Source organism: Streptopelia decaocto (genome assembly GCF_964273445.1).
Source record: "Streptopelia decaocto genome assembly, chromosome: 2".
NCBI classification, from domain to species: domain Eukaryota; kingdom Metazoa; phylum Chordata; class Aves; order Columbiformes; family Columbidae; genus Streptopelia; species Streptopelia decaocto.
This window is the reverse complement of record NC_138655.1, coordinates 4973581-4996259: the sequence shown is the minus strand read 5'-3', so window position 1 is coordinate 4996259 and position 22679 is coordinate 4973581. Positions and strand designations below refer to the sequence as shown.

Below are 22679 nucleotides of genomic sequence, written 5' to 3'. Positions count from 1 at the left end.
GACACATAAATATGAGTATGGGGGAACAAGAAAGGAGAATTAGTAAAACAAACGAGTGAAAAAACTGAGCTCACCCTACGCAAAAGGTCTGCGGTGATTTGGTTAAAAGGAGAACGCTGAGCAATAAAATTGTCATCTTGGGTACAAAATCCACATGGAAAATGAACTTTAACCACAGGTGGAGCAACGGGAACAGACTCATAGATTATCAGAGCAGATGACAACTACTTTGCTACCTGGAAGAACAACCAAGGCTTAATCCATTTATTAGCCCCGCTCTCACCATCATGCTTGATTTCATTTATAATCCGTGTTTGCGGCCGCAAAATGTCATAGAACTTGAAAACCAGAGAGAATTACACCTGAAATATAAAGGCCGCCTACTAAAAACTTCAAAATTGACTTGTGGTCCTCTCGGAGCAGATAATGAAAAGGCAGAATAAATGTAACACGCTTACAATGCAAAATGAAATAGCACCAGGACACCCCGGCAGAGAAAACACGGTGTGATTTATTCTTTCCGAACAAAGCTTGAAAAATCATTCGGAGATATTTCGAAGGTGTTTAGCATGTTGCCTGTGCTGCTGAGAAATCAAACAGTTTATGTAAGAAGAAATGCCTTGAGAAAGGAAAAACTTGGACAGGAAGAAGCTGCATAAGCTGCAGGAAGGAAAAACCTCAAGTCGCGTCCTGCAACCGTTTCTGTGCAGAATGGTGACAGCACGGTGACAATGAGCTGCAGTGACAATCTGCTTGGGAAGTGAAATCAGCCACAAGAAATGGTCCATTTTATTTGGTTTTTTACAGGGGTTTTGGTGGTTCCCGGGCACTTTTTTTATGAAGTTGTGAAAAAATTCCTGCTTGTCACTTGGCTGTGCAATGCGAGCAAATGGAGCAACCTGACTACAAATAGGAGGAGGGGGAAGAGAGAGAGGGGAAAGAGAGGGGGAAGAAAGGGGGAAGAGGGGGGGAAGAGGGGGGGAAGGGGGAGGAAGAGGAGCGAGAGAGGGGGGAGAGAGGGGGGAGAGAGGGGAAAGAGAGGGGGAAAGAGAGGGGGAAAGACGGGGGGAAACACGGGGGGGAAACACGGGGGGAAACACGGGGGGAAACACGGGGGAGACACGGGGGAAACACGGGGGAAACACGGGGGAAACACGGGGGAAACACAGGGGAAAGACAGGGGGAAAGACAGGGGGAAAGACAGGGGGAAAGACAGGGGGAAAGACAGGGGGAAAGACAGGGGGAAAGACAGGGGGAAAGACAGGGGGAAAGATGGGAAATACAGCGGGAAACACTGGGGGAAACACTGGGGGAAACACAGGGGAAACACAAGGGAAACACGGGGAAATACAGGGGAAACACAGGGGGAAACACAGCGGGAAACACTGGGGGAAACACAGGGGCAACACAGGGGGAAATACAGGGGAAACACAGGGGGAAATACGAGGGAAACACAGGGGAAACACAGGGGGAACACAGGGGAAACACAGGGGGAAACACAGGGGAAACACAGGGGAAGCACAGGGGGAAACACTGGGGGAAACACTGGGGGAAACACAGGGGAAACACAGGGGAAATACAGGGGAAACACAGGGGGAAATACGGGGGAAACACAGGGGAAACACAGGGGGAACACAGGGGAAACACAGGGGGAAGCACAGGGGGAAACACAGGGGAAACACAGGGGGAAATACGGGGGAAACACAGGGGGAAGCACAGGGGGAAACACAGGGGAAACACAGGGGAAGCACAGGGGGAAACACAGGGGGAAACACAGGGGAAACACAGGGGAAACAGGGGGAAACACAGGGGAAACACAGGGGAAACAGGGGGAAACACAGGGGGAAACACAGGGGGAAACACAGGGGGAAACACAGGGGGAAACACAGGGGGAGACACAGGGGAAACACAGGGGGAAACACAGGGGGAAACACAGGGGGAAACACAGGGGAAACACAGGGGAAACACAGGGGGAAACACAGGGGGAAACACAGGGGAAACACAGGGGGAAACACAGGGGGAAACACAGGGGAAACACAGGGGAAACACAGGGGAAACACGGGGCAACACAGGGGGAAACACAGGGGAAACACAGGGGAAACACAGGGGAAACACAGAGGGAAAGACAGGGGAAAGACAGGGGAAACACAGGGGAAACACAGGGGAAACACAGGGGAAACACAGGGGAAACACAGGGGAAACACAGGGGGAGACACAGGGGAAACACAGGGGAAACACAGGGGAAACACAGGGGAAACACAGGGGAAACACAGGGGAAACACAGGGGGAAAGACAGGGGAAACACAGCGGGAAACACTGGGGGAAACACTGGGGGAAACACAGGGGAAACACAGGGGAAACACAGGGGCAACACAGCGGAAACACAGGGGAAACACGGGGAAAGACAGGGGGAAAGACAGGGGAAACACTGGGGGAAACACTGGGGGAAACACAGGGGGAAACACAGGGGGAAACACAGGGGGAAACACTGGGGAAACACAGGGGGAAATACAGGGGAAACACAGGGGGAAATACAGGGGAAACACAGGGGGAACACGGGGAACACAGGGGAAACACAGGGGGAAAGACAGGGGAAACACAGGGGAAACACAGGGGAAACACAGGGGAAACACAGGGGAAACACAGGGGCAAACACAGCGGGAAACACTGGGGCAAACACTGGGGGAAACACAGGGGGAAATACGGGGGAAACACAGGGGGAAATACGGGGGAAACACAGGGGAAACAGGGGGAACACAGGGGGAAACACAGGGGAAACACGGGGGAAACACAGGGGGAAACACAGGGGAAACACAGGGGAAGCACAGGGGGAAACACAGGGGAAGCACAGGGGAAGCACAGGGGAAGCACAGGGGGAAACACAGGGGGAAACACAGGGGGAAACACAGGGGGAAACTTAAAATTGTCTCTCTTGGTTAAGTGTGCCTACACAACAGATTCCAAGAAAATAACTGCAAGCCACCAGAAAAATACATTATCGTATACACACGATATTGATTTACATTCCAGAAATTTCGCCACGCAAACCCCTCCAGGCAAAGCTCGGAGGTAAAGACGCGCACGTCATTTTAACTTAAGAACGTCTGGATTATATTCTGTGTTTGCTGCGATCTCCCCCCGTCACTGCACCGGGACCTAAATACAGCATCTCTAAAATCAGCTCCGTTACTATATTTCAAACAAACACATATAATGCAGCTGAATTCCAGAAATATCAACTCATAATGAAGCAAACGCTGTCATGGTCCCAAAGGTAAAAGTAACAATTCCACTCCATTGTGGGTGTTGGTGTATCCAGACACCTCAAAAGCAAGTGAAATGGTCATTATCTCCATTTACGGCCCATTTTGAACTTGAATAAGTTCAATTTGCTTTGTCTCTAATACAATTTCCAAAGTCTATAATAAATATAAACCAAACAGAAAGTAATAAGAGTTGCAAAAAAACACCAAGTGAGAAAAGTACATTAAAATGATGCATAACGCAACCACGTTGATTGAAGAACGTATCCCAACATCCAAAAGCAAACTTCAACAATGCAAAAACTGCAATTCCTTTTGCACCAAACTTGTGTTCGCTGCAGACTCATATCAGCAACTTGTTTATTTATTCACCCTTGGGGCTTCTGGCTTGAAACTTTTAGCTTTTTTTCCCTCTAAATATGGTTTTTCAATTAATATTGAACATTGAAAGACGTCAGTTTGAAGAGACAGAATTTTCAGACCATATGCTTTACAAACTTTTACATACTACGTAATGGTCAACCAGCTCTCAAGGGAAATGGTTTTTATCCCGAATAAATATGAAAGGATGGAGGCGATGGCCTCAAGAGGGCCTTTCCAACCCAGGGTTCTGTAATAGCGCCCATAGATGACAGTAACAGAACAGGAAAGAAGCTGTAATGACATTAGAGAGGCTACCAAATAAGAATGGTCCTCAGCCAAAAAAACCCTTGCCAAGTAAACCAATTACCTGTACGAATCCACTGAGGAGCAAAAACCAGGGATATTTTAAAGAAAGAATACTAGTGTTACTAGTATTGAGATGAATTTGGGCCGTACTGGCTTTCTGGATCCTGTCACAAGCAGGTTTTTCTGTGATTTAATCTCTAACGCTATATTTAACATCTTCTTTCCAAGAGTAACATCTCATCATTGAAAACAGGAATATTTTGTGAGCTTCGTGTTCCCAGCTTAAGGTAAAATGAGGATTTGGCTCCTTGCACAAGTCCAGAGGCTCCAACTGTCACCCCGTCTGCGGCACCGACCTGTTCTCAGAGCAGCAAACCACGAGAAATGTAACCCTGTTCTCCTGGGGCAGGAGCCGGCTGACTCGAATTTAATGGTATTCCCTTGAAATTAATTCTGATATTTAGTTCGTGAACCAATCTCTCCTTCCAGTGAAGAGGAAATCAGAGAATCATTTTGGTTGGAAGGGACCCTCAGGATCATCGAGTCCAACTGTAACTGAACTCTGGCACTAAACCATGTCCCTAAGAACCTCGTCTAAATGCCTTTTAAACCCCTCCAGGGATGGTGACTCCACCACTGCACTGGGCAGCCTGTTCCAATGCCTGACAACCCAGGAAGAAATTGTTCCAAATATCCAATCTAAACCTCCCCTTGCACAACTTGAGGCCATTTCCTCTCATCCTGTCACTTGTTACCTGGGAGAAGAGACCAACCCCCTCCATGCTCCAAGCTCCTTTCAGGCAGTTCAGAGATCAGAAGGTCTCCCCTCAGCTCCTGTTCTCCAGCTGAACCCCCCAGGTCCCTCAGCCGCTCCCATCACACTTGTGCTCCAGCCCCTTCCCCAGCTCCGTTCCCTTCTCTCAACTCGCTCCAGCACCTCAATGTCCTTCTTATGATGAGGGGTCCAAAACTGACCCCAGGGTTTGAGGTTTGGCCTCCCCAGTGCCCAGGACAGGGGGACGGTCACTGCCCTGGGCCTGCTGGCCACACTATTCCTGACACAAGCCAGGGTGCTGGTGGCCTCTTGGCCACCTGGGCACACACTGGCTCATGTTCAGCCGCTGTCACCAACACCCCCAGGTCCTTTTCCCCCAGGCACTTTCCAGCCGCTCTTCCCCGAGCCTGTAGCGCTGCCTGGGGTTGTTGTGACCCAAGTGCAGGACCCGGCACTTGGCCTTGTTGAACCTCAGACAATTGGCCTCAGCCCAATGATCCAGCTGGTCCAGATCCCTCTGTATGGCCTTCCTGCCCTCCAGCAGATCAACACTCCCACCCACCTTGGTGTCATCTGCAAACTTACTGAGGGTCCACTCCATCCCCTCATCCAGATCATTGATAAGGAGATTAAACAGAACTGGCCCCAATACTGAGCCATGGGGACACCACTTGTGACCGTCAACAACTGGATTTGTCTCCGTTCACCACAACTCTTTGGGCCCGGCCCTCCAGCCAGTTCTGTATGCACGGCAGAGAACACCCATCCAGCCATGAGCTGCAGCTCCTCTGGGAGATGCTGTGGGATACGGCGTCAAAGCCTTTAATGAAGTCTAAATGCACAACATCCACCCACTGCATCCGAAGGCACATGAGGAACCACAAACCACGGTCTCTGGGCTGCCAAGTAGTTCAGCAGCAATTCTTCCAAATGAACAAGGAATACCACAGACTCAACGTAAAATGCCATTTTCCTGTTTATCTACCAGAGCCAGAATCATTCAAGAATATGTGTGTATTCGGCTTTTAACCTTTGTGCGACTGATGCTGAAGGATGTTGGATTAAAGGCTGGACTCAACAGCTTGGAATCCTCCCTTCCTATTATTCTCAGGTTACGAAGCGAGAGCTGGACGTTCCTCTAATCTTTAATGAAGTTGAGATCTCATTATCTACATAAAAATATTTTCCTTTTTATAAAGAGTACACAAGTCACCTTTCAAACAACCCGCTTTGCAAAATTTGCTGAGAATCTCAAGGATTTTTCAATGATCATCCAACCTATTGAGCAAAGACCTTGGCGGTGCAATGAATTCACTCTGACAGCACACCCACTAAGGAAAAGCTGTTAAAAAGTTTTACAATATAATTAAAAGATGACAGAAACCACCGATTAGATTGTTCTATACATGCATTTTTTATTCCTTCATCATTATAAGTGCATCCCTTGTTTCTAACCCAAATCTAACCTACTTCTCATTTAGCAGTCGGCAGAGCTGATGTTAACAGCCCTTTATTATATCATTTCCCATTAAGGCAATTTTAGGGCAATTTTCAAGAGTGACTCAATCAAATCTTCTCTTTCATGAGCTATGGAGGATGAGAAACAAGCGGCCTGCTACAAAGGCCCATTTTTCTAAACCTTTGATCATCCTCACAAGTCTTTGCTTCAACTCTTTTTGCTTTTAGCACCTCCCCGATTTGCAGACACCACCCCCGGCGCAGTATTTGTCAATCAATCATAACAGCACCAAAAATACCACTTGCTTACTAAGGAGTTTTTTCCGCTATTGACGTATTTATTGCATTTGCCGTTTGCTGAATATCCGCTATTAATTGTACGCTTTTTTCTTTTATTGTGGGAGGGAAATACTACAGCACACACTCATCCGTCCACAAAACTTGCTGGTATTTGTTTGTTCTTGGGCAAGATCAGAAGAAATTCAGCGTACAAACCCACACACCTTTTCTTTACAAACCTATGGGGAGAGGCTGAGCGAGCTGGGCTTGTTTAGTCTGGAGAAGAGGAGGCTTAGAGGTGAGCTCAGCACTCTCTAGAACTACCTGAAGGGCAGTTCTAGCCAGGTGGGGATTGGTCTCTTCTCCCAGGCATCAGCAATAGGACAAGGGGCCATGGGCTTCAACTCTGCCAGGGGAAATTGAGGCTGGAGATTAGAAAGCAATTCTGTGCAGAGAGAGTGGTCAGGCATTGGAATGGCTGCCCAGGGAGGTGCTGGACTCACCGGCCCTGGAGGTTTTTCAACTGAGATTGGCCATGGCACTTAGTGCCATGATCTAGTCAATGGACTGGAGTTGGACCAAGGGTTGGACTGGATGATCTCTGAGGTCTTTTCCAACCCAGTCGGTTCTGTGATTCTGTTCCATCACAGATCCACGCTGCATTGTAGTCCTTATTATCTTCATTTAAATCTTTGCTTCAACCGCAAATATCAGCAGTAATGATTTAACATTTTCACTTGCATCTGTTGAAAAGGTTAACTAGCAAACGGCCAAGAACAAACTGCAGCAAGACCCTCATGCACAGCCTATGTTATTTTGAGAAGTCCTGCTTAACCAGTTATTCAATTTAACACAAGCGGCTGCCTCTGAAACAGAAAATTAAGGCAAGGAGAAATTAGAGGACCAGCTGAAGTACTGCACAGAACACTAAGGGTCTTTACACAATTTCTGCTCTCTCACAGAGACAAAAATCCTCCTGAATCACTGGGCTTACAGCTGTTAAACACTGTTTTTTGAAATTAAGGAAAAAAAATGTGATTAAGATGGTGAGAGAAACGCACACGCATCCCTAACGTTCTGTGATTTTCCTTCATCGCAGCTGAACTCTGCTCCGAAGTAATAAAAGCAAGTACTTGTGTAGCAGAATGCAAACCCCGCTCTCTCCCCCTCCCTCCTTCGATATGGAAGGTGTAGACCCATCTCCCTCTCTCTGCTGCTTGAGGCCGACAGCTTCTCTTGTTTGACCCCAGAGGCAGCTGGTCGGGGTCGTTAAGAGAAGGGAGCTGCTGGGCACCCATGGCCAGTGTGGGGGATGTTTGGAAGCTTCAGCGGCACCCACAGCCAGGGTGGGGGTGCAGAGAAGCTTCTGGAATGCCCACAGTCAGATCTGATCAGGCTATAAAACGGGACTCTCGTCGAGACTCGGCCCCTTGTGTGCGATCCATTGGAGTTACGAGCTGAGCCGCTGCCACCAGGAGCTGCTTTCCGCCCCTACTCGGGGATCGGAGACTCCACCTGCCTTGCCGCCACTGTGTGAGTAAAATTAACCCTCGCAGGATTGCGAGTGTATCTACTTTCCATGCACATCTGCACGTGTATTTATACGTTCCGTGCACATTTGCACGCGTACTTTCTGTGCTCAATACGAGCACGTGTATAAATTAATCCTCACATCATCGCGAGTGTATTTTCCTCCCGTGCTTCCACACGAGCACGTGTAATATTCCGTGCACATCTGCACGTGTATTTCTCCTCGCAGGATTGCGAGTGTATTATAAATTTACCCTCGCAGAATCTCGTGTGTACACTTTCTGTACTCACTACAAGTACGCGTATCCCTTAAATAATCCCACACCGTGTTCAGGCCAGTGTGGACTCTTCCCGGACTCAGGGCCGGCTCCAGCAATGTTTTGGTGCAGCCACGTGCACGCACTCTGTGGACCTCCTGTTGTATTAGTTGCTGCCCCTTAATAATTTCCTCAACTGATATCCGAACCTGTATTCAAGTCACTTTTGAAGTGCTAAAACCCTGTTTCTCACTGGTTTAATAAAAGTTGCCTTGGACCCTGTTGTCCCTTAAACTAAGCTCGGGGTGCCTTCGTGACAACCTGGAAACTCTAAATTCATTTACACCACATAATTTAGTCTGTCCACAAAGTTCCTTATCCAGCAGCCCAATTTGAGACCAGGATACTGAAAGGTAAGATATTAAATGACAAAGTTCTGGTGGAAACTACGCTCAAGAGAAGTTACTCAATCATTACTCAGGGCAGGTGGGATCAATCTCATTACACACTGAGTTATAGAACACCCAGTATCTTTGTAATACAGATTAAGAGTTTATTCTCAATATCTACCTAAGTTCTATAGAAATCTTTAGCCTATGGGGAAGAGAGATATACGGATAGAGTCTGAATTAACGGCCCCAGGAATTGATTTTATTCAGCATTACAAAACAGGTGAAATCATCAAGTCTACAGGTGATACTATGCGCTTATGGGTAGACAAAAGCCTTTGCAATGAGAAAAGAAATCCAGAAGGATCTCACAATATGAAGCAAGTTGCTAAAAGACAGGGGATACACTCTGATGCAGACAGACGTGATGTATTTAGGGGGAAAAAGGTTCTGTAAAGATGGAGGACGGTCACAAGCTTTAAACACAACCCTTAAGGACACCCTCTTCATCAGAAGAGCAGTTTTAAAAACACGTCAGCTACGTCATAGGAATGTTGTGATTTATCCTTCAATGGCTTAGAGTACAAGGAGATTACAGTATCACAGTATGTTTGGGATTGGAAGGGACCTCAAAAGATCATCTAGTCCAATCCCCCTGCTGGAGCAGGAACGCCCAGGTGAGGTCACACAGGAACATGTCCAGGCGGGTTTTGAATGTCTGCAGAGAAGGAGACTCCACAACCTCCCTGGGCAGCCTGGGCCAGGCTCTGCCACCCTCACTGAGAAGAAGTTTTTTCTCAAATTTAAGTGGAACCTCTTGTGTTCCACCTTGATCCCATTACCCCTTGTCCTATCACTGTTTGCCACCGAGCAGAGCCTGGCTCCATCCTCATGGCACTCACCCTTTATATATTTATAAACATGAATAAGGTCACCCCTCAGTCTCCTCCAAACTAAAGAGCCCCAGCTCCCTCAGCGTTTCCTCACACGGGAGATGCTCCACTCCCTTAATCATCTTCGTTGCCCTACGCTGGACTCTCTCCAGCAGTTCCCTGTCCTGCTGGAACTGAGGGGCCCAGAACTGGACACAATATTCCAGGTGTGGTCTCACCAGGGTGGAGTAGAGGGGAAGGAGGACCTCTCTCAATCTACTAACCACCCCCCTTGTAATACATCCCAGGATCCCATTGGCTTCCTGGCCACAAGGGCCCAGTGCTGGCTCATGGTCATCCTGTTGTCCACCAGGACCCCTAGGTCCCTTTCCCCTACACTGCTCTCTAATATGTAATTTCCCAACCTATACTGGAACCTGGGGTTGTTCCTGCCCAGATCCAAGACTCTACACTTTCCCTTGTTAAATTTCATCAGGTTATTCCCCGCCCAGCTCTCCATCCTGTCCAGGTCTCTGATGGCAGCACAGCCTCTGCCGTGTCAGCCACTCCTCCCAGCTTGGTGTCATCAGCAAACTTGCTGATAGTACACTCAATTCCCTCGTCTAAATCGTTAATGAATATATTGAATAATATTGGCCCCAGAACTGACCCCTGAGGCACTGCACTAGATGCGCTAAACTCTGAATAAGCCCAGAAAACTTTAAAACCACTTAAAACATTGAAGGAGGGACGTGTGTGCGCTGGCAGGAACATCCGTGATCACGGAATCCTGATGGAAACACTGTGACATTGTGCGAACCTACAATTCAAGCCCTGGGGCGAGCTCGGGGAAAGCCCTCGACATTCCATTTGTACTACAGAGCGACGTCGCTTGCCAGCGTTGCATTTCCCTTGTCATTTCATGCCACCACGAGCCACCCACGTTTTCCAAAGGTGACAGGATATTATAGCTCCTCTACTCACACAGAAATTAGTGCCGGAAAAGCTGGTTTGCACTCCAGGTACAACAGGGATTCTGCAAGAGAGTGGAGATGTTGCAGAATGTACAATAAATGGGTTTTTTCCAGGTACAGAATTGAAAACCAAGGACACAAGCAGCAACAGGAGAGTCAGGAGAACACACTTCAGCCAAAATAATACAAAATAACTCACTTGGAGCTACACATCCCAGACCACGACAAGAGAAAACTCTTCACTTCTGTGTGTTTTTAGGGGGACTTTGGTTTTAAAAGGATAACTAGTTAAACAGATTTAGAGCATAACAGTAAAACCAAAACACACTCAAAAGTTGCTTTTTGGAATACTATATTGAAATCTTTTTTTTAAAGACAAATTCTTTGAAAGTTTGGAGAGTCATTTCCCTTTGTGTTCCACCATCGTAATTATGTTGTTCCCATGGTTGTGGCCCACACATGGATTCCATTGTCACAGCAGTTTTTCAGAAACTAGAATTAAAGTTTTAAGGGTTTGTGGGGGTTTTTTTCCCATTTGAAATTACAGAATCACAGAATCAACTGGGTTGGAAAAGACCTCAGAGATCACCCAGTCCAACCCTTGGTCCAACTCCAGCCCATTGACTAGATCATGGCACTAAGTGCCATGGCCAATCTCAGCTTAAAAACCTCCAGGGCCGGTGAGTCCAGCACCTCCCTGGGCAGCCATTCCAATGCCTGACCACTCTCTCTGCACAGAATTGCTTTCTAATCTCCAGCCTCAATTTCCCCTGGCAGAGTTGAAGCCCATGGCCCCTTGTCCTATTGCTGATGCCTGGGAGAAGAGCCCAATCCCCACCTGGCTAGAACTGCCCTTCAGGTAGTTCTAGAGAGTGCTGAGCTCAGCTCTAAGCCTCCTCTTCTCCAGACTAAACAAGCCCAGCTCCCTCAGCCTCTCCCCATAGGGCTTGTGTTCAAGTCCCTTCCCCAGTCTTGTTGCTCTTCTCTGGACCCGCTCCAGCACTTCAATCTCTTTCCTGAGCTGAGGGGCCCAGAACTGAACACAATACTCCAGGTGTGGCCTCCCCAATGCAGAGCACAGGGGAAGGATCACTGCCCTTGTCCTGCTGACCACGCTGGTTTGGATACAGGACAGGACACCATTGGCCTTCTTGGCCACCTGGGCACACTGGTGGCTCATGTTGAGCTTCCTGTCCATTAGTCCCCCAGGTCCCTTTCTGCCTGGCTGCTCTCCAGCCACTCTGTGCCCAGCCTGGAGCGCTGCAGGGGGTTGTTGTGGCCAAAGTGCAGCACCCGGCACTTGGCCTTGTTGAACTTCATCCCATTGGAATCAGCCCATTTTTCCACTCTATCCAGATCCCTCTGCAGAGCCCCACAGAGCCTCTACAGAACATTCAGGATGAGTGAAAGAAGGTTGAATATAATCAGTGCAACCAGCACAGAGGAAGGTAAAAATGTAAGGGACGACTTTCCAGTAAAGAACAACACAAAGCACTTTGTCCCAAGTTTTAACACAAGATTTTAATCTCTGCACATACATTGTACTTAACTAAAAAAGGTCTTAATAGTTAACACTTGCATGCATGAAAAGACTGTTCAGTGCCTAAAAAAATACCCAAAACCATGATGTCAATGGGATTAATGCAAGGTAGTCAAAAAATGAGCTTGACAGCAGCTGCCGTTTTGTTCTATAAAGAAACCCACCCCAATAAACAAGATAACATCTATTTTTATCAAGAATACAGGTGTTTTCTTAGTATATGAACAGAGAAAGAATTTGCTGCAGTTAGAGCTGGTTCTCAAAGCAAAGTGGAAAATCCCTTTATACAAATGGGCATTTCCACAAGGATCTGGGGCGAGAGCTACAGAGTCTGAAACCATTTCTCCGGTGAAACATGAGTTTGTGGTCTTAATTTAAGAAATAATAGAAAAATAAGGTCAACATGCTCAGCGTGCCAGACAAACTTCCAATAAATTTACCAGCACAGGCACAGGGATGAATATTTGAATAGAACCTTGTTGGTTCAGCAAGTCTTCCACATTTTAATAGGGACAGAGATCACAGGGCTTCCCACTTCTCTATTGTTTGGAAGTGTAACATGCTGCAAAGTGTAATTCTAGTGTGCTTATTTCATTAGTATTATTATTGTAAGAAAAACCTAAGTCGCAAAGGTAGGTTGTTTCAAGAACCAGCCAGATAGAGTCAGTTATTTGACAAAGAACAGAGCGCGATGAGAATTAGGAAGGAGATCAGAAGAAACATTATTATTTCTATCGTTAAACATATGTCATTAGTTATAAGCCAAAAAGAGCCTATCTTAGGGTCTTAAATGGGAATTCAGGGGCAATAAAGACAACAGATTAGGAATGGGCAAAAGAGTCATTATAGAGCTGTGTATCATGCATTCACCTAAACTGATATAATTAAGTTTTCTTGCTATGTTTCATCAAAGTATTGCGTTGGGTTGGTTCCATCCTCCCACCTCCACAGCAGCGGCACCACCAGAAATAGAGGGAAAAATACCTTTTCCCTAACTTCTTCTCTGTCTCTGTCCCCTTTTATCCAGTTTTCTAGCGGGAAAGAATCAAGAACCCGCTGAAAATCCACAGCTCGGCATCATTAAGATTCTATCAACCCCCAATTGCAATTTCGGATAGGATTTTCGCCTTTACCCGCCGCTCTGTTTAATCAATTTAATGCTCAGTAAAAACCTAATTTGACAAAATTGAATGTATTCTTTCTCTCTGCCTCTGGCACGAAAGGGATTAAGATCACCAGAAATACTTGCGGAAAGATTTAAGATTCATTACATCTAAGGTGGCAGATAAACATTAGATACGCTATAAACCCTACATCTATAGCCTCAATACTGTTTCTAAGAGCTGTGGGTTTTTTAATTAATACTGCAATTACCTCCCCAGCAGCTAAACCAAGTTGTGCCTCCTACACTGGGATTTCTGAAGTAAAAAAAATCTTATAAATTATTATTTCTTACAATAGCAACAAACTCCACAGACACTGGGGAGGAAGAACGAGAATGACAAAGGCAACTCAGAACATTCTATAATTCTACGAGCTCGCAATTTATTTTATATACACTTTATATACACTTTTCAGGCAGAAAGGGACCTGGGGGTGCTAATGGACAGGAAGCTCAACATGAGCCACCAGTGTGCCCAGGTGGCCAAGAAGGCCAATGGTGTCCTGTCCTGTATCCAAACCAGCGTGGTCAGCAGGACAAGGGCAGTGATCCTTCCCCTGTACTCTGCATTGGGGAGGCCACACCTGGAGTATTGTGTTCAGTTCTGGGCCCCTCAGCTCAGGAAAGAGATTGAAGTGCTGGAGCGGGTCCAGAGAAGAGCAACAAGACTGGGGAAGGGACTTGAACACAAGCCCTATGGGGAGAGGCTGAGGGAGCTGGGCTTGTTTAGTCTGGAGAAGAGGAGGCTTAGAGCTGAGCTCAGCACTCTCTAGAACTACCTGAAGGGCAGTTCTAGCCAGGTGGGGATTGGGCTCTTCTCCCAGGCAGTCAGCAATAGGACAAGGGGCCATGGGCTTCAACTCTGCCAGGGGAAATTGAGGCTGGAGATTAGAAAGCAATTCTGTGCAGAGAGAGTGGTCAGGATTGGAATGGCTGCCCAGGGAGGTGCTGGACTCACGGGCCCTGGAGGTTTTTAAGCTGAGATTGGCCATGGCACTTAGTGCCATGATCTAGTCAATGGGCTGGAGTTGGACCAAGGGTTGGACTGGATGATCTCTGAGGTCTTTTCCAACCCAGTGGATTCTGTGATTTACACACCCTGGATGAAACCAGGTTGAATAAACACACATCGGAACAGAGCGAGGTCCAGGTCACAATGAGATAACAAGGAGATTCCAACCCTATCCCCAAATTTTGCAAACCTCCATTGAAATTAGCCGAGGCCACGGTGACATTAACGCTGCTGTCAGGGCTGTCAAACCCATTTTCCTCACAAATAATTAACAAACCAATTGTAAGGATGGCAGGAAAGGGATCCCAACAGTAGCGTTTCTTTCTTATTCATCTAAAAATCACCACATCCCTCAGTAACTCTAACTTACCTGATAAGTATTTAAGTGCTACTGAGTGTTGTGGGTGTATTTTAAATGGATTTTAACTCTACCATAGTTTTCTATCTAGACATGACTTCCTAAAATAAAAAAGAGTTCAATACAAAATGCATCTACCACTTTAAAAAGTCTAAAATGTAATATTTCTGCTGACATTAAGAAAGTACAAAGCCAAATATTGCACTAAAAGCTTTTTTCCATGCACACAACGGGATCATAAGGTGCCTACACTTGTCCAAATACATCGGACTTGAACTTGCTTTGTTTATGTATAAAATGCAATACTAGCAGTGAATACTGTTAATGTATAATAATAAAGTATAATAAATACTGCTATTGTATAAATACTCTTATTGTGAATACTGTTAATGTATAAGCAGGCGAGTTAACTGGAACATGCCTTGGCAGAAATAAAATCGTGATGTGGTCCTTTAAATAGAAAAGGCCCACAAGGATCCCAATTATATAATTGTACTTGGTATGGATTTGGTGAGCAAATTTTCTGCAAAAGGACAAGAATTCAAGACCTTTTCTGATGGTTCATCAGGAATGGAAGAAGGAAAGACCAGCAAGAACATTCTGTCCAGTTTTCTCTGCTCCAGACCCAACGTCAGATGTCACCGAATCCCACAAGAACAAAGAATTCGACTTGGTCGCAATGATTATGGAAAATACAACTGACAGTTGTTTCACGCGCCTTCAACCTCGGTAACAACAAGAAGGTGATTTTTTTAATTACACCGTGATCTAGTTTTCATATCATCACATATCAGGTATTGCACCCTAAAACTCACTCGCAAAAAACATTTGGGTTCAAGCTGATAAATGAGAAAGAACGCAGCTTAAGGTTCAAATTAAAAACCTATTTAAATTACCAATAATTATGCTCAATTCTGGTATAAAATCATCCAGTTGGTCCACAAAGATGCCGGGATTTTGGGACCTTCTGAACGCACAAACCTGCTGATATGCGGAAATAGATTAAAATAAAGAACTCTAGTGTGTATTTATTGTGGTGTCATATCAGTAGGGTTAATATTTATGTTGTTGTTCTGTGAATTAAGCATTTGTGACAGTCCAGAGGAATCCTGGGCTGCATACGCTCGCCACACGGCCCAGAATTGGAGCTGAAATAATTCCTGCTCGGGACTTGTCTGCAGCAGATCCGCATGAGAAGGAACGTGTGAGTTCTTCCTAACGGGACACAGAGCTCGGAGCGAACCAGTGAGGCGCCAAGTACAAGGGAATTCTTTTCAGGCTCAGTGACGGGGATGTCAACGCTGCGGCCACATGAACGTGGTTTCACTAACTCCATTTACAGCCTTTCTCCTGATCCCTGAATCACAGATCGGTGACAAAAATCACCACGCCAGAAGGAAACCTGGGGAGGGGAGGGAAGAGAGAAGAGGAAAGAGGGAAGCGGGGGGGGAAGAGAGAGAAGAGGAAAGGGGGGGGAAGAGAGAGAAGAGGAAAGGGGGGGGAAGAGAGAGAAGAGGAAAGGGGGGGGAAGAGAGAGAAGAGGAAAGGGGGGGGAAGAGAGAGAAGAGGAAAGGGGGGGGAAGAGAGAGAAGAGGAAAGGGGGGGGGGAAGAGAGAGAAGAGGAAAGGGGGGGGGGAAGAGAGAGAAGAGGAAAGGGGGGGGGGAAGAGAGAGAAGAGGAAAGGGGGGGGGGGAAGAGAGAGAAGAGGAAAGGGGGGGGGGAAGAGAGAGAAGAGGAAGGGGGGGGGGAAGAGAGAGAAGAGGAAAGGGGGGGGGGAAGAGAGAGAAGAGGAAAGGGGGGGGAAGAGAGAGAAGAGGGAAGGGGGGGAAGAGAGAGAAGAGGGAAGGGGGGGGAAGAGAGAGAAGAGGGAAGGGGGGGGAAGAGAGAGAAGAGGGAAGGGGGGGGAGAAGAGAAGAGGAAGGGGGGGGAAGAAGAGAAGAGGAAAGGGGGGGGGAAGAGAGAGAAGAGGAAAGGGGGGGGAAGAGAGAGAAGAGGAAAGGGGGGGGAAGAGAGAGAAGAGGGAAGGGGGGGGAGAAGAGAAGAGGAAGGGGGGGGAAGAAGAGAAGAGGAAAGGGGGGGGAAGAGAGAGAAGAGGAAAGGGGGGGGGGAAGAGAGAGAAGAGGAAAGGGGGGGGGGAAGAGAGAGAAGAGGAAAGGGGGGGGAAGAGAGAGAAGAGGGAAGGGGGGGGAAGAGAGAGAAGAGGAAAGGGGGGGGGCGAAGAGAGAAGAGAGAACCACAGAACTGACGGAGTCAACCAACTACACCTGGTGTCCCTCTCCTGCCACCGCCTGTTTCCAAAACAATCAAGGAGCCCCCACTCTACCTCCTGAGGAGTTCAGATCATCTCACTGCGTTATACCAACTTTTATCAGCTCATCACCATGGACAAGGTTTCCAGGTTGTCAGTAGCTCTTTTCAACCGCTGGACCCAACAGCTTCTCTCTGTCCAACAAAGTTCCTGCAGGGCTTTTAAATTTCACATGATGATCATGACTAGAGACCTGGTTGACGTCCCCCCAACACCCCTTAAAGTTCCACACGTTATTCAAACGAAAGGCCAATCGATCATAATATTGATTAGGAACCAAAGAAGAAGACGCATCCAAATGCTTTTACGCAGCCATGAGTGTGAAGGATAAGAGTTTGGAATTTCCACATATTTACAAGCAAACAACATGACTTTCACATGAGCAAACTTGTTGACAGTAGTTTATTTCTTATTTTGTCCTGTGCTTATTTTCCTTGCATGTTTACAAGCACTTCACACGGCAAAACTAGTGAGTCTCCAGTCCACAACATCAGTTAAATGTCTGAACCGCGTATGTAAAACACACAGTAATTTGTAATTCAGACGCCTTGCTACCCAAACCACCACTGGGTGTTCAACTCTGGAGCTGGAGATCAATTAACCACAATTCAGAAGCGCCTTGAAGCTTAAAAACCAGCAATGCGCAAATCAATATTTAATCTGCAGTCAGTGTGGGAGGTGAAAACGTAACAGAAGTTACGTACAAAATGTATATATTGTAAACCACAAAGCGAAATAAATGCCAGTGCGTGCTACCAACAGCCTCAGCAATTACACACAATAAATATTTCAATGTGTTTTTTAAAATATATCAAGCTTTTCACAAAAGATATGGGAATAACCATCCCATTTCAGCTACAAACAGCAACAAATATCTTCAGAAATTAGAGATGTCACTGATAAATTAAGACACGTCCTCGCTCCAAAACACTTTTTTGACAATTTAAATAATAGGAGAGAACAGTAAAAATAAGAAAACACAAAGTTATCAGGATTTTCTGAACAGACCCAAATCAGTCATCAGAACAGGTTCCAGTGTAAGTTGGGGAACGAGCTGTTGGAGAGCAGTGTAGGGGAAAGGAACCTGGGGGGCCTGGGGACAGCAGGATGACCATGAGCCAGCACTGGGCCCTTGTGGCCAGGAAGCCAATGGTACCTGGGGTGGATGAGAAGGGGGTGGTCAGTAGGTCAGAGAGGTTCTCCTGCCCCTCTGCTCTGCCCTGGGGAGACCACACCTGGAATATTGTGTCCAGTTGTGGCCCCTCAGTTCCAGCAGGACAGGGAACTGCTGGAGAGAGTCCAGCGCAGGGCAACAAAGATGCTGAAGGGAGTGGAGCATCTCCCGTGTGAGGAAAGGCTGAGGGAGCTGGGGCTCTGGAGCTGGACAAGAGAAGACTGAGGGGTGACCTCATTCATGGTTACAGATATATAAAGGGTGAGTGTCAGGAGGATGGAGCCAGGCTCTTCTTGGTGACAGCCAATGGTAAGACAAGAGGTAATGGGTACAAACTGGAACACAGGAGGTTCCACTTAAATTTGAGAAGAAGCTTCTTCCTGGTGAGGGTGGCAGAGCCTGGCCCAGGCTGCCCAGGGAGGCTGTGGAGTCTCCTTCTGTGCAGACATTCCAACCCGCCTGGACACCTTCCTGTGTAACCTCATCTGGGTGTTCCTGCTCCATGGGGGGATTGCACTGGATGAGCTTTCCAGGGCCCTTCCAACCCCTGACATCCTGTGATTCTGTAACAGCTTTACAAAAATATTGATGCTGCAAACACAGAAACCAATATTACCCGAAATGGACTGATTTGCAGCAATTTTGCATTGCTGCCACTTAAGAGAGCTGAGAAAAATAATACATCTACCATCCCCAAAAGCAATGGGGTTTTTTTTCAGTTTCTACAATTAACAATAACTTCTATGAGAGCAAAAATTCTCAACTCCAAGCTGAGCTTTGGGCCCTTCATACGAACTGCTCCAATGTTCACAGGTTCCCACTAATCGCTCTTAAAAAATTGAAGATATATCAGGTGAGGAATAAGAATGAAGGGATTATATGGTTTTGTACTTAAAAATAAGATGATCACAACCTTCCCTCCCCACCTTTCCTGCATTTTACCCACTAAGAATCAGGGGATGCAGAATTTTCAGGAGAAAAGCATTAGATGCTACAAGAATAATTAACTGTGTATTTGTGCATTTCAGGTAATACCTAAAGCTTATGTCTCCGAAGCTAAATGCTTGTTATAAAATATTAAATTAATACTAAAAAAATATTTATTCCTTGTATTAGTATCACTTGAACTCTGGATTTCCTTGAAGAAATGGCCCAGATGTCACCACACGTTCCATTCTTCATCCATACAAGGTGTTCTGGAGAAAATGGGTCTCTAAATGGAACAAACAAACAAAAGCCACCCAAAAAAACAAGATTTAGAGGTCACTGTTTACCAACCACCTTCATTCAGGGTCACGTTTGTTTAGGATTTAACACAGAACCAGAAGCACAAGGACTCGGGCTGGACACGAATCAATCACACGCTCAGGAATTTGAGGTATCAAAGAAGGATTAATCCATACTAACACCATGCAAAAGGAGGTGGAAGTTAACAGCCTGTTTGCTTGTTTGAAAAGCAAAAAAATACTATGTAGAGGCTTCTAAGCTGAATTATTCAGTGTAATAAGAGTCCAACTCCAATTTCTAAGTAAGGTGATTCGTAAGAGTTCACATTAAATGCTGTGGAGTATAACCTGAATTTTCTGCTTAAAATAACTGTGATGCCCTTTCAGGCAGAAAGGGACCTGGGGGACTAACGGACAGGAAGCTCAACATGAGCCACCAGTGTGCCCAGGTGGCCAAGAAGGCCAATGGTGTCCTGTCCTGTATCCAAACCAGCGTGGTCAGCAGGACAAGGGCAGTGATCCTTCCCCTGTGCTCTGCATTGGGGAGGCCACCCCTGGAGTATTGTGTTCAGTTCTGGGCCCCTCAGCTCAGGAAAGAGATTGAAGTGCTGGAGCGGGTCCAGAGAAGAGCAACAAGACTGGGGAAGGGACTTGAACACAAGCCCTATGGGGAGAGGCTGAGGGAGCTGGGCTTGTTTAGTCTGGAGAAGAGGAGGCTTAGAGCTGAGCTCAGCACTCTCTAGAACTACCTGAAGGGCAGTTCTAGCCAGGTGGGGATTGGTCTCTTCTCCCAGGCATCAGCAATAGGACAAGGGGCCATGGGCTTCAACTCTGCCAGGGGAAATTGAGGCTGGAGATTAGAAAGCAATTCTGTGCAGAGAGAGTGGTCAGGCATTGGAATGGCTGCCCAGGGAGGTGCTGGACTCACCGGCCCTGGAGGTTTTTAAGCTGAGATTGGCCATGGCACTTAGTGCCATGATCTAGTCAATGGGCTGGAGTTGGACCAAGGGTTGGACTGGATGATCTCTGAGGTCTTTTCCAACCCAGTCGATTCTGTGATTCTGTGAATATTACAACTAGTAAAACAACACTACAAGACTTCCAGAAACAGGAGAAAGTTAAAATACATTGACCATAAGAAAATACCAACCGTTCCTTTGGGACGCTGTTACTGCAGAAGTTATTTACAAGAAAGGAATACCCTGAAATGAACAACTCACCATCACAGCTGCCTCAATTCCTTTGGACACCAACAGCTGCTGCGGTTCTGCCGAGGTTTTATTGTCCTTAAAGTTCAAACCGGGAGACGAATCCCGAGCGAGGGAAATGACACAACCACCCGCTCCCAACCCACACAGACACACGGCGGATGCCAAACCTGGAGTCCCGTTGACAACCGTGACTTTAAGTGCCCTTTTCCTTTCCGCATCCCAAATACTGTTTTACTAAAATAAGAAATGACCTTTCGGGTTTTAATAGGAGCCTTGGTTAGCAATTCGAAGACCGCACAATACAGCTCGAGCGGGCTGTGCTACAATACACGTGTCCTTAAAGGGCAGATTTTAGTGGCACCTGGAACAGCTATTAATAATTTCTGCTCGGCAATCAAGGCTCCTCTTGGTACAGAGCATTATATCCCATTTAATTCATTCATTTATGGGTGCGGTTGTAAACTCTTATCTTCTTCTCACGTGCTCTTCATCTTCCTGAATAAGGAAACACTGTCCAAGCTGCATTTGCACAGGGAATTCAAGTCATCTTCTTGACTTCTTGCCATGGAAAAAAACAAAGTCCTGATCCATAGGTACCAATAAGAAACCAGCAAAAGAAATCATGTAACTTCTGACAGTCTATGGTGGACAGTAGGCAATATAATCAAAAATAAACCGCTATTCCTTCCAAATCCTGTGAAGGCAAATGGATTTAATGAAATTCAAGCACAAGAAAATACAGCGTTATTTCCAAAATTCAATAGTCAACGCTTGTGGTCCGCAAATCCACTTACCAAAAACTCTGTTGTCGAGGTAGAACATTTTAAACAGAGACAGCGTGCCAAACACAAGAATGCTTTTCATAAACGTGTTGCGCTCAACTACAAGCTCAGAAAACGTATTTAAAGCATTTATTAATAATTTCAAAATAATTGGGCATCTAAAGAATTAGGATGCCTAAGGAAGATGTCAAGATGCCAAAGAAATAAGAGAATAAGCAAATCAAATTATCTGCAAGCTTCTAGACATAAAGGGGAGTCAGTTTGGAAGGTTTAGAGTGGTTGTTCAAATGTAACTGGTAACGCGGCTTATAAATACATGAGAAGGAAAAATGTCACATCAGGGGCTCCTAACACTGCACTGCATTATCTTCTAGCTTTACATTACGTAGGAATAACCAACCACACGTATAAAAAATGAGATTTCTAGCAAGGCGATCATATCATAGAATATCGGGGGGGTTTTGTGAATCTCAAGTGAACAACCACTATTGAGATGACTGAAAGAAGTGGAAAATAAATGAGAAAACTCCTATTACATTGGGACTTGTGAACAAAGGTGCCAAACATAAGGAAGACAAGCCACCTTTTCCACTTACACAACGCTGAGAATGGTTAAGATAGAATATCAGGGCCTGTTTTGAGCACCGCACAACATTTACAAGCCCTGAATTTCCTGAGGAGTGGAATTTCCCCATGGCAGGCCCTGTGAATTAAAACATACCCAAGACCGCGGCTCTTCAAGGAAGCTCTGCCAAAAATAACAACCCAGATAGTTCCTTATTCCAGCGCCCACAAACCAACCTCGGCAGCCCCCCCGTTGTCACTTGCTGCTCGTCGAGCTGGACGTGATTTTCTCCAGGATATTTTATGACTCATCAGTACGTTTGTATTCACTACTCTTCCTTTTTTTCTTATGAGTACATTCAACCTGGTCTACAACTACAAGATGTGACACCAATAACAAACAGTATCACAAAGGATAAAACAGAAAGCCTCACAAGCCTAATTCGGTTCACAGGCAAAAATTGAACTTGAAAAGATTATAGTCTGGTTTGAATTTTGCTCTTCTTGACGCTCTCATAAAATTCTCTTCAAGTTTTCTTTTCACAAGCAGGAATATAACGCAGCTTTCAAGGCTGACGCGGAGTCGATCCACTGCAATTTGGACATACTGAAAGATTAAAACGTGCAACGAGATGCACATTAGCACTGTTTATTTTCTATAAAACGGTCTTGGGTAATGATTCAGAATAATTTTAAACTCTTGTGGATTTCTTGCAGCAAATAACAGATATTAACTCATTAACCAAAATACAGGATCAAAGGACTATCATACATCACCAGCGAGCAAAGTCTCCCTGTAGTATAACGGGGCGCCAAGTCTCCCTATACAAACAGCCAAATATACTGCAAATATAACCCTGTGTTTCCCAAAAGCAG

At 46.1% G+C, this 22679-nt stretch overlaps 1 protein-coding gene across 2 annotated transcripts in view; it reads right to left on the bottom strand.

Moving 5' to 3' along the window:
- PTK2 (protein tyrosine kinase 2) overlaps positions 1-22679 on the bottom strand; it is a 205893-nt gene that overhangs the window by 163654 nt on the left and 19560 nt on the right. The gene's annotated exons all lie outside the window — the stretch shown is intronic.